General features: G+C 44.7%; 1 long non-coding RNA gene across 1 annotated transcript in view; it reads left to right on the top strand.

The window, feature by feature from the left end:
• The first annotated feature begins 337 nt into the window (after positions 1 to 337).
• LOC126064918 (uncharacterized) overlaps positions 338 to 6,000 on the top strand; it is a 46,767-nt gene continuing 41,104 nt past the window's right edge. Inside the window, exons 1-2 of the long non-coding RNA XR_007514682.1 lie at positions 338 to 765; positions 3,858 to 3,967. This is a non-coding gene — a long non-coding RNA (uncharacterized LOC126064918). The remainder of the gene's footprint in view (positions 766 to 3,857; positions 3,968 to 6,000) is intronic.

Here is a 6,000-nt window from a genome sequence, read left to right as displayed (position 1 = left end):
CTCAGCTATAAACTAGGGATAATGGTAGCATCTTCTTCAGGGGGCTGTGATGAGAATTAAATAAGTTATGTACAGATTTGGCACAGTCTCTGGCCCATATTTAGCACTCAACAAATATTGGTTATTATCATTGCTGACAAGCAAGAGGTAGCAAATGTTGTTGTTGAGGTATCTGGGAAGAGGAGTGATACGATCAATAAGATTTTATAACATGTGGAGTCTTAGACCAGAGTGTGACCAAGATTCAGAGCTGGAAGCACACTTGACTGATCCTTTTGTCTAAGTGCCCTAATTCTTAGATTAGGAAACTGAGGCCAGAGTGAAACCCTCCCCAAAAATAATTTCCATGGAGTTGATTCTGACTCACGGAAACTCCATGTGTGTCAGAGTGGAACTCTGCTCCATAGGGTTTTCAATGACTGCTTTTTTTTTGAAGTAGATTGCCAGGCCTTTCTTCTGAGGTGCCTCTGGGTGGACTCAAACTTCGAAACTCCAAACTTGCAGTTAGCAGCTAAGTGTGTTAACTGTTTGCACCACCCAGAGTGGAGAAGAACTAGGCAGAACCAGGACTTGAACTTGAATCCTCTGCTTTTCCATCTTAGGCTCCTTTCTCCAGAGCCTCCGATTAAAATCCTTCCACTGGTGGACAGGTAGAAATTGGATGAACCCCCAAGATTATCACCCTGGGATACCCTTTAAACTTGGAACTCAAACCACTCCCAGAGGTCACCTTTCAGCCAAAATACAGACTGGTCCATAAAACAGGTAATATCACTCACGAGTACTACGCACCTCTAAATAATCATCTAAATGAAACCAAACAGTAACATTTTCCCTAGACCAAACATGAGAAGGTAAAGGGGGACAGGGAAGCTAGATTAAGGGAAATAGAACAACCAGAATGGAAACAATAAGAGTGCTGATATAGTGTGAAAAATGTAACCAATGTCATTGAACACTATGTATAGAGATTGTTAAATGAGAACTTAATTTGTTGTATAAACATTCACCCAAAACACAATAAAATATTTAAAAAAAAAAGAATAAAAAATATCCTTCCATTGATTTTCTCACCTCCAGGGTGGTGATGACTCTCCAAGATTGTAAATGCCATTGTGAGGAATATTTAAGAAAATGGTGGCAATAAGTCATGTCAAATTCATTCTTGGTAGGGAAAGAACAAGTGTTGGTTTTGTGCTGGCTGAGCAACGTACCCAGAGTCACGCAGCTCATCAGATGTAGGAGAGAAGCAGGATTAATTAAGACACCGCATTTTCTGACCTCCAAGTTTATATCCTCCCTTCTCTAGCACACTCCTTCAATCGTTTCTTAGTCGAAATTAAGAACTGAGGCTTCAGATAGAGCCACTTGCTTCACACGCTTTTACTTCCTTGCTCCAAGAAACTCTATCTGCGTGGCTGTCAGTTGTTAAAAAATGCCAAGGGACAAGAAGCCAGCATTTGAAATGTTTCATCTGGAAATGCAAACTCACACAGAGACAAATAAGGGGACAATTAATTCTTGTTTGGGGCTGAAGCTAGAGGGTTATCTGTGTCATGTAGAATTTAACAGGATTATTGTAGGGTGAGAAAGTTCATCTGGAGGGGGAAAAAACAGAGCTATACGTATTTTAATGGAGATTAAAAAAATCTAACCTTGGAGTTGTCTGATGGTTGAAATAAACATCGGCACCCCCAACAATGACAACAATTGTAATATTAACAGAACACCGTTACCTCTGAATCATGTCTTGTTTGAAGCACTCCACGTCCATTATCTCACTGAATCCTTGCAGTACTGCAAAGGACAGATTGTTATTTCTGTTTGGGTGGTTAAAGACACCAGGGCCCAGGGGGTTGAAGAACTGAGGCAAAGTCACATAAGCAGTAAATGAAATTTCAACCTCAGTCTGTGAGAGTCCAAAGCCTCTGTCCTCTGTCTCATTTCTGTCTCCCCAAAATGCCCTGGAAGCAAAACTCCCCCACTCCTACCCCCAAAAAACCAGTTGTTGCTGAGTCGAGCCTGATTCATAGCAACCCCATGTGTGCAGAGTAGGGTTTTCAAGGCTGTGACCTTTCAGAAAATTGCCAGGCCCTTTTCCAAGGCACTTCTGGGTGGGTTCAAACTATCTTTCCATTAGTGGTTGAGTGCTTAACTGATGGCTCTACCCAGGGACTTCACCCCTGGGAGTACAGGTTGTTGTGTGCCATGGAGTCGATTCCGACTAGTAGCGACCCTGTAGGACAGAGTAGAACTGCCTCAGGGTTTCCTAGGCTGTAATCTTTACAGGAGTAGATCTCTGGGTCTTTTCTTCTACAGAGAGGCTGGTGAGTTCGAACTGTCAACTTGCCGGTTAGCCATTGAATGCTTAACGATTGTGCTACTAAGAGCACAGGTAGGCTCTATAAACCAGGAGCGATATTGCCGAGGGGGACACCTGAATGGGGCAATGGCCCAAGTCGAAGTCTGTGGATTAGTTCTAGGTCCAACATCAAGCATGTCATAAGAAAAGACATGCTGAGAAGGTGGAGAATTTTCATCTAGTATAATTGTAAAGGAAATAGGTTTGCTGTTGCCTTTAAAGTTGGAATTAATGCCTTCTGAAGCGTGGCATCTTTCACCTAGCAACTGTGGGCCATATTTCCTAATTCCTTTCCCTGCCACAGATGCTCAGTGAGAGTTGACCTCAATCTGGGTATGCTGAGCTATTGACTGACTGATTGATTAATTGACATATTTGAGGCTCTGTGGTTTGGGGCTTCCAACTCAGGTTGGGAATTGATTTTAATCTTCACAGGTTAAAAACAAAAGCTATCAAATCCCTTACAGGAGATGGCGATGAAACGCAATCTTATTAAAGAGAAGCTGACAATTTATCATCTCCCAACAGCTCGAGGCCCGATTTTGTGTGTATTCTTGCCAGAATCTTAGTGTCTTGTTCAATACCTAATTTATTTGGAGTTTATTGAGGGAGGAGCCTCTTCTGCAATTCTTGTCTCCAATTTTCCAAGAGTAGTTAAGCAGAAAAAGGAACTCATGTGAAAGCACTTGGTGACTGTAAAGAATTTAGCCTGTGTGGAAACCCTGGTGGCGTGGTGGTCAAGTGCGACGGCTGCTAACCAAGAGATGGGCAGCTTGAATCCGCCAGGTGCTCCTGGGAAACTCTATGGTACAGTTCTACTCTGTCCTCTAGGGTTGCTATGAGTCGGAATCGACTGGACAGCAGTGGGGTTTTGGTAAGAGGCTGTTAAGGAGCCCTGATGGCACAGTGGTTAAACTTTCGGCTGCTAACGGAAAGGTTGGTGGTTCAGACCCACCAGCTGCTCTGCAGTCTGCTTCCATAAAGATTACAACCTTGAAATCCCTACTCTGTCCTATAGGGCCACTGGGAATCGGCAATGATTGATGGCAATGGATTTGGTTTTTTAAGGGGCTGTTGTTGTTAGCCGACATCCGGTTGGCTCCTGACTCATGGCAACCTCATGTGTTAACAGAGTAGAACCGCTCCACAGTGTTTTCTTGGCTGTAATTGTTATGTAGATTTCCAGGCCTTTCTTCTGTGGCTCCACTGGGTGGGTTCGAACCGCCAACCTTTCAGTTAGCAGCTGATCGAAAATCACTTGAGACACCCAGGCTCTCATGTAAGAAGGGGCTACATCCTGGTTTTTCTGAACCTTGTGCTGTGACAATTTTCTCCCAAAACTAACTTCTTACATTCCTTTTTTTTTTTTTTTTAAATCACTCACTCCTTTGTTTAGTGTTGTCACCTTGATTTTAAAAGTTTTTCTTTTTCTCGCCCATTAAGTTCTGAAGGGTTGTTTTGCAAAACATACTTATTGTTTAATGCATTTCACCAGCTAATTAGACCCTCAAGCAACTCGCATCAGTTGAACACTCTGGCCAATGGAAATGCTCAGCCATCTGGCTTGATCAGGACTTCGCTGGTTCAGCATTCGTCACAGGAGAGGTGGGTCTCGGGGGAGGCTGCTGGGCATGGGGGTGGGCACATGGAGTTAGTTGGACCCACCTTACTTCTTATCATTCTGGTCACAGTGATGGGTTCCGGGAAGGACACAGGGTCCAAGTATGGCCCATCAGAGCTGTCCCTGGGCTTGGTATATGGGCACTGAGAGAGAGCTCTATTTCTGCCAGCCTGGCTAAGCTGGGGGGATATGAGTGAGTCTGCTGGTGCCCACCTGTGCAGTACACGTGAAGAGAACATGCTGAAAAGCTAAGGAGGGGGAAGCAAAGCTCACAAGTGGACAGAGAGCCACGTCATAGAGAGACGCCTTAGTTCCTCATTTCTGTGACTCTCTGAAATCCTTCCTTTCTCTAAGCTGGTTTAATTTGTGTTTCTGCCACTTCCGATCAAAATGCAGGTGGCTTTATTTCTACCAGTTTACAGAGAGGTCAGCTGAGGCTCAGAGAGGTTAAGACACTTGAAGGTCGCACAAGTGGTAATTGGTAAAGGCAGGTCTGCCTGTCTCAGAGCTGCGGGAGTTGCCGTCACCCAGTCTGATACACCCTCACTTCCTTACTGGGTAACATCTGTCTTCATCTTCAAGGCTCGGACCAGATCATCAGCTACCTCTCTGATGCCACATGAAGTCCTAAGGCGGAGGGATGGGAGCAGAAGCCAGGTTAGGCTGGGGCAGGATGAAGGGTGGGTGAGTGGGAATAAAATGGAGAGAGCAAGTACAGACAGTTCTTTTGAGATGTTAGATCTGAGATAATGACGTTTTATTTTACTATTATTATTTTTTAATATAGAAAGACTTGAGTGTATTTAAATATATATTGGAACACAGGAAAAGAGGTGATAGGCAGTAGTTTTGTCTCAGATGTTTGAGAAGACGGCAGGGGATGGGATTCAGAGCCCAGGGGGAGGATTTGGCCTCTATTTGGACGGGACAGGAGAGGAGGAGGCCAGGACCCGTGTGTGTTTAGAGTGGTGGTGTGTTAGGAAGGGTGAGTGCAGGCAGGCCCATTGGGTTGTTTCCATTTTCCCTGTGAAGTAGGCAGCTGGGTGATCTGATGAAATTGGGGAGGGGGCAGAGTTGGGTTTATATTATATCTTGGTCCACCAAAACCAAAACCAAACCAGTAGCCATCGGTAGATTCCAACTCATGGTGACACCCCACGTATGTCTGAGTAGAACTACACTCCACAGGGTTTTCAGTGGCTGTTGTGTTTTGGAAGTAAATCATCAGGGCTTTCTTTCTAGTCTGCCTTAGTCTGGAAGCTCCACTAAAACCTGTCCACCATGTGTCACCCTACTGGTATTTGCAATACCGGTGGCATAGCCTTCAGCATCACAGCAATGTGCAAGTCACGCCACCACAGTGTGACAAACTGATGATGGGGGATGAGGAAATGGAGGTTCAAAGAGGTAATTTCCTAACATATCACAGTACACACAGCCGTGAGTTTCGGTCCCTTTACCACTTCCCCAGCCCTGTCATATGCCACTCACCCCAACTTTACAGAGGGACACTGGCCTTCGTGTTCCTCCAGCTACTTGCCTTGGCACATGCTGGCTCCTCTTCTGGGAAGGCTCTCTCTCCATCCTCAGCACCAGCCTTGTGCCTTTTCCATTCTCATTCATCTTTCAGATCACAGTCCAACCATTGCTTCTTCAGGGGAAGTTTTCCTGGCCCCTCAGCCCCTACTTTTATAAGTTCTCTTTTATGTAGCCTGGTTTTTCTCTTTTATGTAAGTGATTAAAATAAAAAAAAATTTTTTTTTTTATTTTAATCACAGGCTGGGAGTCCCTGGGGGGTACAAATGGTTAATGTGCTCAACTGCTAACTGAAAGGTAGGAGGTTTGCGCCCACCCAGAGGTGCCTTGGAAGAAAGGCCTGGTGATCTCCTTCTGAAGAATCAGCCACTGAAAACCCTATGGAGCACAGTTCTATCCTTACATGGGGTTGCTGAGTTGGAATCGACTAAACAGCACCTGGTAATCGCAGGCTATGGAAATATATTTATCTGCATGATTA

This window comes from Elephas maximus, chromosome 21 (assembly GCF_024166365.1).
Source record: "Elephas maximus indicus isolate mEleMax1 chromosome 21, mEleMax1 primary haplotype, whole genome shotgun sequence".
In the NCBI taxonomy this organism is placed as follows: Eukaryota; Metazoa; Chordata; class Mammalia; order Proboscidea; family Elephantidae; genus Elephas; species Elephas maximus.
This window is presented reverse-complemented; position numbering and strand designations above follow the sequence as displayed.